Consider the following 12,306-nt stretch of genomic DNA (forward strand, 5'->3'; position numbering starts at 1 on the left):
CGTACAGACACTACTAACTCCTCCTACATACTCACAAAGGACACCCCTCCATTCCCAAGAATAATATGATAACCTCAAAGCCCTAAACAAGAAAATACACAGCAGTCCACTTGAGACATTATCAACAGAATCTATACACATCTATGTGCCACATATACATAATTCCAAACACCCCAACATACCCCATGATTCCATTCTCTCCAAATCTCTGAACACCAAAGATTATGTCCCTAAATTCTGACCTAGACATCATGAACATACACATACATTCTAAAATCTGAAAATGCACAGATCCAACACATAATAGTAAGAAAACATCCTACCTCCTCTCAAATGCATTCACAATAGTCATGTTCACAATAGTCCACAATGCCAACAACACCTACAGACGCACCACTAAAACCCTAAACACATGTCCTGCCAGAAAGGTACTCAGCCAACACTGACCAAAGAAATCACTCAGAAAATATTTACACACGACAACCAAACAGTCCACATAGGAGAATTTATGGTGTCTTGTTTCATATCCTTTCCATACCTATACACATGAAACACATGAAAGCACAAAGTCCTGGTGCTAGAGGGACAAGTTCTTGTGTTCTCTCTCTCTCTCTCTCTCTCTCTCTCTCTCTCTCACACACACACACACACACACACACACACACACACAGAGAACATTACATATATAATCTGAACACTGACACACCCAGTTCAAGGATATTATCTTGTGGGCCCTGCACACAGAGGTAGAGGGGTGAAGATGCAGATTTCAGGCACATACCTTGTTGTTGAAAATGTAAGAAAATATAAAAGTGCAAAGGAGAGAGCACATTCCCTCCTATAAAACTGAAAGGTACTTGGCAGCCACTCAGTAACTGCTCAATATAGAGAAAAAACTCTTCAAATAATAAGAGAGTACTCTCAGATAATGCTTCTGGAGATGAAGGTACTCTGGGACATTTAAGGGGTTTCTAAAAGAGAGAATCACCCCAAATAGATTCTTTTGAGTATCCACCGTCAGCCCAGATGGATGTCTTCTAGCTGGAAAGCCAGACCATTGTGCAATGTGTGTTCCCATGCTAGGGCTGGGCATGTTCACCTGGGCTCCCCCCTAAGCCACATCAGCTCCAATTTCTGAATGGGGTCTGCAGTGTTCTCACACAAAAGGTCTTTGGCATCCTTACATGCCCAAATTCTAACCTGAAGATATTACTCGCATGTTTGTTGCTCAAAAAATTAGTGAGTAAATTGTCAGCTTTTCTGTGTTACATTCAGACAGAAGAGGTGAATCTGGATAGAGGAAGGTCTGGGGCTTCTTATATTTTGGACAGCAGCTGTCCTAATCACTTTCCAAACCTGTGATAATATACCTGAGATCACCACATTCAAAGGAGCAGAGATTTATTTTGGCTCATGATTTCAGAGATTAGAGTCCATGGTCACTTGGCCCTCTTACCTCTGGACCTGTAGCAAAGCAGAACATCTGGCCAAGAGTGTATAGCATAGGAAAACTGATCATCTCATGGCTGCTAGGAAGCAGAGAGAGACAGAGACAGAAGTGCATTAGGGTCCCAGTACCCCATCAGTGGCACATCCTCAATGAGGTAATTTTCATCAAATGGGCCCCACTTTCCACAAGCTTCCAACACCTCCCAATAATGACTTTAGCTGGGAACCAGATGTTTAAGAGGTGAGCCTTTGAGGAACACCAAATGTTAATGCCAGAACATCTATCCCTTGTCCCCAAAAGCTCATGTCTGTCTCACAGCAATAAATAATTAAAAATAAATAAATAAACAAGCATTTGGACTCCAAGAGTCCACAAATATCAACAGTGCATTCTCAATAGTTTTTTCCAAAGTCTCTTCTGAGACTCAAGGGAACACAGTGATGCTGAACCCTGAATTGAACGGTTTTTTTTTCTACCATTCTCTTCTTTTTAATTCATGAGTATAGCTTTCTTTTCTCCCCACACCCTCAACCCTATCTTAATGACTAATCATAGAGTCAGTTAAAAGCACTAAAGTCAGTTAAAAGGGCCCTTGCACTGGGCACTCCACCTTACTATGTCACAGGAAATTTCCAAATTAAAAGGTATTGGCAGAAGTGTACAGAAGACACTGACTAGGAGGGAAACCAGACACACACACCTTCAGAATTGCAAGCATATAAAAAAATCACATTATTTTAGATTCACAGGTCTGGGATGTGTCAGGGTTCACTGGACCCAGATATAACCCACAGAATCCCAACTTCTTTAAATAACAGTTTTTTAAAAGAGAGAGAGAGAGAGAGAGAGAGAGAGAGAGAGAGAGAGAGAGAGAGAGAGAGAGAGAGAGAATATTCTAATATTTATTTATTAGTTTTGGGCAGACACAACATCTTTATTTTTATGTGGTGCTGAGGATCGAACCTAGTGCTGCACACGTGCCAGGCGAACGCGCTACCACTTGAGCCACATCCCCAGCTCCTTAGTGACATTTTTTAATATATTTTTTAGTTGTCTATGAGTATTTATTGATTTATATATGGTTCTAAGAATTGACCCCGGTGCCTCACACATGCCAAGCAAGCTCTCTACCACTGAGCCATGACCCCAGACCCCTCTAAAGGACAGTCTGTCAACACTAGTAAACTGTGCTTGTGTCCACCTGCCCAAGACTGAGAGAACAATTCCACATAACACACTGTATACACTTTCACTCAGAAGTACTAAGCAAGATGAAACCAGGAGCTAACCATTCATCTCTGAAATGCTGAATTGTTGCCAATGAAGCCTTTTCCTCTCCCTCCTCTCTGCCTCTTCAGTTGCTGACTTTCATGAGTGGAAGCAAAGCAGCAGAATCAAACCTTTTGTAGCTGCATTGGCTGCAATCCTCATTAATAATCAAAAAGAAAGTTAACACATTTCAAAGATACAACTATGTGGGGGAAACACAATTAGCCCCAAATGGAAGAAGAGGACAGTAGTAAGGAGGAAACTGAAAAAGCACAGCAGGGCACATGTTAAGTCTAGTGCTCCATTAAGTCTAGTGCTCCAGGTGGGAAACTAGGGCACCTGGTGGTGTGATACGGGTCCCCTAGAGCTTCAGCCTCCTTACCCTCCAGCCTGGTCTGATGTGGGACCACTCCCTAGAGCTTCTGTGCTCACTCACTTTCAATTACCTGAGCAGGTGTTCATAGGCCTGCCACTGCTCACCTACTGAGCTCTCCACCACAACATTGGCTCCACTCTCATAGTTTGATAAATCACTGTTTCTGGGGTTACTGGGTTGCACTCTGAATGTGATATGCACACCCTGGTCGCCAGCCTTTCCTCTGAAGTATGAATGCAAACCTTCACAACTCCTCAACTCTTCACTCTGTAAGCCTGATAACCAGCATCACATGGACAATACCAAGGTCAGCTGGGAATGAGGACAGTAGCCAGACCCACCTAGACCATGGCCTCTGTGAGCCCAAATGATGTTAGTTACACAGCAAAATGAATCTGGACATAGGATTCTGAGGCTGCCTTTTGCAAGCAGGGCACCCTGATAATCTCTCCACAAGTCATTGAGCCTGATAAGGGTGGTGTGCTTCCCATTCCTGAGATGCCTGAAGGTGGCTTCTGTGTAATGGAACTAATCTCTTTACCAACCACACCATCCTTGGCCCCAACATTACCAAGTTTTCTTTTCTGGAAAACCTGCAAGTATTTTAAATCCTTCTACCCTGGCTTTTGCTCCTGAGCCCCATGGTATATCAGGCTGAAAGCAGCAAGAAATACCCAGGCCATATCTCAAATGCTGTACTGCCTTGAATATTCCCTGCTGGATTAATTATTCTGTGTTTTAGTTGCCTTTTACATCACTGTGACAAAAAAAAATCTAACAACAACAATTAGAGCAGGACAAGTTTATGTAGCTCATAGTTTCAGGTCTCACTCCACTGACCCCCAACTCCATAGCTATGGGGCCAAGGTGAGGCAGAACAGAGTGCGGGAAGTGTAGGGAGTGGGAAAGCACCTCAGCATACGGCAATGAGGAAGCAGAGAGAGAACTCTGCACACCAGGGACAAACTATGAACCCCAAAGGCATGCCCCCTCTGATTGACTACTTCTAGGTCTACCCTACTTGCTACAGTTACCATCCAGTTAGTCCATACCAGTGGATTAATGCACTCATTAGGATTAAGCTCTCAAAACCCAATCATTTCACCTCAAAACTTTCCTGCATTGTCTTACACCTGAGCTTTCCAGAGACAACTCATATCTAAAGTATGACCTTCTCTTACCTTTAAATAAGCCTCCCATGAATTCTAAGGACATGTGCAATGTAGGCCAATTCTTTTTTTTTAAGAGAGAGAGAGTGAGAGAGAGAGAGCAGAGAATTTTTTAATATTTATTTATTTTTCGGCAGACACAACATCTTTGTTTGTAGGTGGTGCTGAGGATCGAACCCTGGCCGCACGCATGCCAGGCGAGTGCGATACCGCTTGAGCCACATCCCCAGCCCTCTGTAGGCCAGGTCAGGTGCAAAAGAAAATAGAAAGGGGACACACAGCCTCCAGGGACTCGGGTGGAAACGGAAATGAAGGGTTCCGTTGGATTCGGTCTGTGGCTCCTCTCCCCCACCCACCCCCATTTTCTATTCTTTGTAAGAAATTATGATCCCCCCAACATGAAGCCCCTTGCAGCACAGAGGTCAGCCTGGAGAGGGGTCCTGGTCCCTCCAGTCCATCGACCCTGTGCTTTGGGCAAAATGGGCACCTGGGTCCAGGTCAGCCTTCCCAGGCCTGATGCCCTGATTCACGTCTCTGTCCCCAGTCCAATTCCACCCCTCCTGAAATGAATCGGTTCATTACTAACTATCTCTGAGCTTGGAGGGGACCCAACGGCACTGTCACTGCTGTCCCTGTGTGACAATGATCAGGACCCACCTGCACAACCCTTGGAAGGACAGGAGTGAGGACATCAGGTTGGTCCCACCCCATCCACGGAGCACCCTGTGTGGGCCAGGCTGTGTGCCAGGTGCGGAGGGGACAGTCAGGAGCCAGACCGTCAGGCGAGAGTCCCGGCTTTGGAGAAAATGGACAAGAATCAACAGCGTGGATACCTTAAAAGGAGACTTTCTAAAATATTCTGTTTTTAGTTGTAGTCAGACACAATACCTCTATTCTACTTATTTATTTTTATGTGGTACTTAGACTTGAACCCAGGGCATTGCACGTGCTAGACGAGCACTCTACCATGGAGCCATGAGCCATCATGAGGCTTCAAGTGCCCCCCCATAACTCAGCCCGGCCCTGTGGGATGACCCGCCCAGTTCCCTGGCAGAGTGGCCCATAACCCCCTGGAGTGCATGGATTGACTATGTTTATTTATTGGGATTTGGAGAAATATACCTGGTCCCCAGAGGCCTCGGGATGCGGGGACATGATTTTGAAACACAGGTCGTTGGAGGGAAGGAGAATTATAAGGCAGAGTCGCAGCTCAACTCTCCCAGAGAGCAGGAGGGATGCCACTGTCATTAATGACCAGAGTCAATGTGATGTCACAGGAGCCACGTGGAGAAGTCCCGAGCAGAGGCTGGCAAGTTCCCCAACCCCAGTTCCATGTCCCCAGCCGGCTGACTCCACACCAGCCCTTGGAACTCACTGTTCCCTCTGCCTGGTCCTCTGTTCCCTGTAGCACTGACACCAGGCTCTTCTCCTGATGGGGTCAGTGCTGAGACCAAGCAGTGTGTCCTCCTGGAGGGCTGTCCCCTCCGCCCTCCTGACGCTGTCCCCTTCTCATAGAAGTCTTGTCACCACCCCATTGCTGAACATAAGTGTGGACTTGGCTACTGTTTCCTCCCCAGAGAATGGAAGCCTTTGTCCCTCTCTGTCACCTCTGTGTTCCCAATGCTGAGCTTCAGGCAGGCACACAGTAGGAGCACAGGGCACACAGTGTTTGTTGAATGAGTGAGTGAGCGGGGTCACCAAGGGCTGTGGCGACCCCTGGCTCCTGTTCTCCCCTCTTCTTCTGCGGTCAACCCCAGAAACCGTGCAGGCCACTCTCAAGACATACGGGGACACTGAGGTTCTGCGTGTCATGAGGCCATACTGTGTCTGGTGGCAGGGCAGAAACCAGGACCCAAGTGGCAGAGTGGAGACAAGAGGAATTTAGAGTCCCACCCTCTGGTCTGGACCTGGGCTCTGTCCCATCACTTGGCCTCTCAGAGACTCGATCCCCTCCTCTGTAGAATGGGGACAGTGCCATCAGACCTGGGGAACACACAGTAGGTGCTCACCAAACGGTGCCACAGGCCAGACCCACCTTGAGCGCTAAATTGTTCGTCATTTGTAGCCTGTCATTCCCCCTGACCACAGGTGCCCAGAGAGATCGCCTCCCAGAGAGCAGGCCCCTCAGAGGCACTGGTCACCCGAGGCAGGCCAGCCAACGGGGGTCCTGACAGTGACCCTGAGCTCTCTGTCATTTCTCCTGCGATGGAGGCTCCTCCGTCTGTAAAATGGGACAGCCAGGGCTGGGGTCACCTTGCAAACCCCGGGGTGGGCGGGGAAGATGGTTGGGGATGGCATGGCGGGCGGATGAGAAAGGAGAGAAGGTGGACGGCTGAGTGGACAAATGGGTGGGTAGACGGATGGATGGATGAATGGACAGACAGATGGACTGATGGATGGCCAGATGGACGGGGGTGAGTGGGTGAAGTAGTGGGTGTGTGACTGGGTCCATGTGGGTGGGGTGAAAGGGTGGACCTGGGGACGGACAGGAGGACAGCTGAGGGGCGGTGGCTGGGTCTGCATGGTGGTGAGTGGGACTGGGTGACCTGGGGGTGGGCGCATGAAGGCGGCAGTGAGTTCCCCCCAAGACTGTCTCTCCCTCGCACAGCAGTGGCCCCATTTTTCAGAAGAGTAAATCAAGGCCAGTGAGGGAGTATGCTGTCGAGGGTCCCCACAGGGCCAGAAAGGAACCCAGGCCGCCAGGGCCCCTGTCCCCAGCAGTCAGTCCCCAACTCTGGTCACACCCACCCCTGGGGAAGCCAAGGTCCCGTCCGTGGTACTGCAGCAGGGACGAAATGGGCCCAGAAAAGCCAACCGGGCTGAGGCTGGGGTACACACATGGCCTCCTCGCACGTCGCGGAAGTCCTGCCTTGGCTGGTGGGGACCACCCGTCCCTGCCAGGAGCTCCCCATCCCCTGTTAGGCTCATTCTGTGAGGCGACCCAGGGCCTGGGAGAGCCCTGGGCACCAGATCCTGGCGCAGAACCCAGAGCGGAGATGGGAGGCAGGGAGGCCAGGAGGCCCTCGCTCACCTGCCAGGGGAGTTTTCCCTTTTAAATAAACAGACCTGCGGCTGGCCGGCCAGTTCTCTCCCGTTTTTCAGAGCAACACTTATGTACTGATGGCTGTGCATTGTCATGAGAACGGGAGCTGGAATCCTCCTTGGCACAGTGATGGGGGAGGAAGGTCAGAAGACGAAGGATCACACTCAAAAACTGAGAATCACCTTTGTTTTGTATTCACCCATGATGAGAACCAATCACCACCACAGAGAAGGGGAGAAAACTAAAGGTCAGGTCTCTCCCTGGCAACATGAATCCACACAACTGACAGTCGTTTACTGAGTGACTCCTATGTGCCAGGCAAAACTAAGCACCTACTATGTGCTGGGCTCTCAAGTTACAGAGGTGAGCAGAACCACATCCCTGACCCAGCCCTGTCCCCAGAAGAGACCCTTGTTCGCTGCCCCTTGCTTTACCTTCCCAGAAATGAGCTAGGTGATCTCTGCCTCAGCCTCCTGAGGAGCTGGGATTACAGGTGGAGGCCACACGCATGGGCTGATTGTCATTTGCGTGTCTGTTTCCCCCACACCAAGGTCATAATCGTCTTCAGGAGTCACCTATACCTTATGCACCTCTTCCCATGTCCAGCACAGGGACTGGTGTGAGGTAGGTATGTGATAGACATTCTACCAATGAATCAGTGGACGGTGGATCAGTGGACAGTGAATCAGTGGATGGTGAATCAGTGGACGGTGAATCAGTGGATGGTGAATCAGTGGACGGTGAATCAGTGGATGGAGGGGTGGCTGAGGCTTGTCTTTCCACCCCTGTCCTATGCTGCACCAAACTCTGCTTCATCGTCCATCCAGGGTTTCACTGCTGAACCGTTAGGGCACATTTCAAGGCTCTAAATGCTTTCACTCAGATAATACCTGGCAGGACTATAGGCAGAAGACTTCAGGATGCAACTTGAGTCCTTTAAACACATGATCAAGTTCTGCACAGCAATATGGTAAGGAAGTCTAGAAGTCCCCCCAAAAAGCTAAATTCAAATTATCATATGAATAAATAATAAAAATAGGAACTTTCCCCCTCAAAAAATTATTTTTCACAGATGTTCACTGAAAAGGAGGAAATAATCCTAAAGTTCAAAAACAATCAAATGGATAAACAGTTGTGGTATATCCATACAATGGAATATTACTCAACCATGAATATGAATGAAGTACTAACATGATTAGGTTAAACCTTGAAAACATTATGCTAAGTGAAATAGACCACACACATGAGGTCAGATATGACATGATTCCATTTCTGCAAAATATACAAGAATTGGTGCTGGCTGCCGGGCTGCCCCGAGCCGGCGGGGAGCCGGTCCGCTCCAGGTGGCGGGCGGCGGGAGCGAGGGAGCGGACATGGACTTCGACTCGTACCAGCACTATTTCTACCACTATGACTGCGGGGAGGATTTCTACCGCTCCACGGCGCCCAGCGAGGACATCTGGAAGAAATTCGAGCTGGTGCTGTCGCCCCCCACGTCGCCGCCCTGGGGCTCTGGTCCCGGCGCCGGCGATCCAGCCCCTGGGATTGGCCCCCCGGAGCCGTGGCCTGGAGGGGGGGCTGGGGACGAGGCGGAATCTCGGGGTCACTCTAAAGCTTCGGGAAGGAACTACGCTTCCATCATCCGCAGTGACTGCATGTGGAGCGGCTTCTCTGCCCGGGAAAGGCTGGAGAGAGCGGTGAGCGACCGGCGCACCCCCGGCGCACCCCGGGGGAACCCGCCCAAGGCGCCCGCCATCCCGGACTGCACTCCCAGCCTTGAAGCCGGCAACCCGGCGCCCGCCACCCCCTGTCAGCTGGGCGAACCCAAGACCCAGGCCTGCTCTGGGTCCGAGAGCCCAAGCGACTCGGAGAGTGAAGAAATTGATGTTGTGACAGTGGAGAAGACACAGTCTCTGGGTATACGGAAGCCAGTCACCATCACGGTGAGAGCAGATCCTTTGGATCCCTGCATGAGACACCCCCACATCTCCATCCATCAGCAACAGCACAACTATGCTGCCCGTTTTCCTCCAGAAAGTTGCTCCCAAGAAGAGGTCCAGAGAGGGGTCCCCAAGAAGAGACTCTGGAGAGAGAAGCCCCCGAGGAGAAGGAGGATGAGGAGGATGAAGAGATTGTGAGTCCCCCGCCTGTGGAAAGTGCGACTCCTCAGTCCTGCCACCCCAAACCTGTCAGTTCTGCTACTGAGGATGTGACCAAGAGGAAGAACCATAATTTCTTGGAGCGCAAAAGACGGAATGACCTCCGCTCTAGGTTCTTAGCCCTGAGGGACCAGGTACCCACCCTGGCCAGCTGCTCGAAGGCCCCCAAAGTAGTGATCCTGAGCAAGGCCTTGGAATACTTGCAAGCCCTGGTGGGCGCTGAGAAGAGGATGGCTACAGAGAAAAGGCAGCTGCGGTGCCGGCAGCAGCAACTGCAGAAAAGAATTGCGTACCTCAGTGGCTACAAACTGACCAAAAGCCTGACTCTTCTGTCTTACAAAGACAGTGTATTTTTTAACCTCCCTTTCCCCTTTAGTAATTTGCACATTTTGGTTACGGTGGGACAGTCTGAACAGTAGATCCCAGAATGCATTGCAGCCAGTGCACACACAATAAGGGCTTGCATTCTTGGAAACTTTGAAACAGCTCTCCCTCTTTCCTGACTCATGGGAGTGCTGTGTCCTCTCTGGCGCCTTTGGCTTCTCAGCAGGCAGCTGACTGAGGAGCCTTGGGGTCAGCCTAGCTCACTAGCTCTGAAGAAAAGGCTGACAGATGCTATGCAACAGGTGGTGGATGTTGGGGGTGGGGGAGTCCAGCCTGCATGAAATTTCACACTCTTCAGGCGCTTTAGGCTAGGAAAGGATGCTCCCGCTGGTGTCTCTGGGGGTGATGCAAGGACAGCTGGGCCTGGATGCTCTCCCTGAGGCTCCTTTTTCCAGGAGACACACGAGCTGTCTTGGGTGAAGGCAAGCTCACAGACTTGAACAACATGGACCATTACCTCACTGTCAGACACTTTACAGTACCTAAAGAGTGCAAACCTTTAGTTTATATTATGATGTTAGGGGACACCTCTCTACTTACTCTGAATGCTGCGATCTTGAGAACATTTAAATAGCTTGGCCTCAGATTCTTTGTCTTAGAGCCCTTTGGACCCTCTCCTCTGAAGGAGGGACCTTTCTGTCCTTACTTAAAGGACATTTTTTTGACTCATTCTGCTTTTGTTATGCAATGGGCTCTACAGTACCCTTTCCCACAGGTCAAAATATTTCCTCCAAGAAACAGGAAAATGGATCCTGGCTTGGGGCCTGGGAAAGGCTTGGAGTCCTGGCCCATGAACTTGTTCCCTGCCCAGGTGTTTTCCAAGGGGCATTTGAGGCCCATCATGGGATCTTTTCTCAAGGCAGGTGTAAGGCACCTCAGAAGGAAGCACTCTGTAACTCTTCCTCTTTCTACCTACCTGCCTCTCATCTCAATCCTTGACTCCATTTGAAGTTCTACTGGAACTGTGCAAACCTGTCCTTCTCATGCAACTCCAAGGAGCTTGCTGGCTCTGTAGCCACCAACCTGGTTCCCTGCTAGTCTGACATGAGTCAGATCCTTTTCCCAGAATCTGGGCCTTACTGAGGTTCTGAGAGCCATTAGGACTCATCCAGTGCTCCAGAAGGTGGACTTATTTCTTGGTGGATCTTAAAAGCGCCTGCAGGAGCTCTGTTTAACCAACCATAATGGATTTTGCCCCAGCTGGACTCTCTAGCTCTAAGTGGAATCCAGGTGCAGCCTCCAATCTGGGAAAGACACCCAACCCAGCAAATGTCATGTGGGCAAGCACAGGAACCCCTAAGCCTGTCCTGGAAGAAGGATCAGCCTCTCTGCTGCCCAGGACAGCAGGTGCCTTCTGGCTCTGGGTTTGGAATTGGGGAGGGGGGAAGGAAAGCACAGTTTGAGGCTCTGTAAAACCAGCTGCTATTTCCAAACCCACTGTCCACCATGGTTTCTTTCTGAGTTTGCTTCCTGGCCTCAGAATCCCAGTGGAAATTTTGGAACTAGCCACTCTACCTTGTGGAGCAGGATTTTCAGGAGCCAGCTGACTTCTGGAATTGTCTTAGGAGGACAGGTGGGGAGGGGAGTAGTTTACTAATGTCTCACCTTGATGGCTCGTGTTTTATAAGCTGCTTCTGGGTATTATGCTGGGGTGAGTCTTTTTTTAATATACTGTATTTTTGTATGCATTTTGCAAAGTGGTGTTAACTGTTTTTGTACAAGGAAAAAAAAAAAAACCTCCTGGGCAATTCTGTTGCAACGGTCTGATTTTATTTTGAAAGGCAAGTTTACCTGAAATTTTGTGTTTAGTTGTGATTACTGATTGCCTGATTTTAAACTGTTGCCTTCTGGGACATCTTCTAATAAAAGATTTCTCAAAAAAAAAAAAATATATATATATATATATACAAAAATTGGGAAATCCAGAGAAAAATAACATAGATCAGAGGTTGCCAGGGCCGAGCACCACAGTTTTGGAACTTGATAGAGGCAGTGTTTGCATCACTCTGTGAATGTGATAAAACCCTATTTTAATTCTGTATGATGTGAATTTTATCTTATTTTTTTAAAGTCCTTAAGCAACAAAGCAACGATGCACCCGGCTCATTCCCTCCCTGCTTCCTGCTGGGTGTGGCCTGGCTGACAGAAAGCTGGGCGGGACATGGTCCTGAGCAGCCGTACCAGTTGTTAAGTGGCCATAAAGCCTGGTTCCAAGGAAGGAGCTGCCTCCAGAGGGCAGGTTTGAGCAGGACCCAAATGTCAGAGAGGAAGAGGAGGGAGACAAGGAGAGAGAAAGTAGAGGAGAAAAACAAAAGGAAGGGGTCCTGGAGGACCTGTGACTCCTGAGGACACCCCACTAACCAACACATTAGTAGGAATTAGGAAAAGAAAGCAGAAAATCAGTACTGTCCTCCCAGGTGACAATCCATCCCACAGGCCGACTGAGGTCCAGCTGT

General features: G+C 49.3%; 1 pseudogene; it reads left to right on the forward strand.

Annotated features, from left to right (window-relative positions):
* Positions 1-8,665: 8,665 nt before the first annotated feature.
* On the forward strand, positions 8,666-9,885 carry LOC139704391 (protein L-Myc pseudogene; annotated as a pseudogene).
* The last annotated feature ends 2,421 nt before the right edge of the window (positions 9,886-12,306 follow it).

This window comes from Marmota flaviventris, unplaced genomic scaffold (genome assembly GCF_047511675.1).
Source record: "Marmota flaviventris isolate mMarFla1 unplaced genomic scaffold, mMarFla1.hap1 Scaffold_56, whole genome shotgun sequence".
In the NCBI taxonomy this organism is placed as follows: domain Eukaryota; kingdom Metazoa; phylum Chordata; class Mammalia; order Rodentia; family Sciuridae; genus Marmota; species Marmota flaviventris.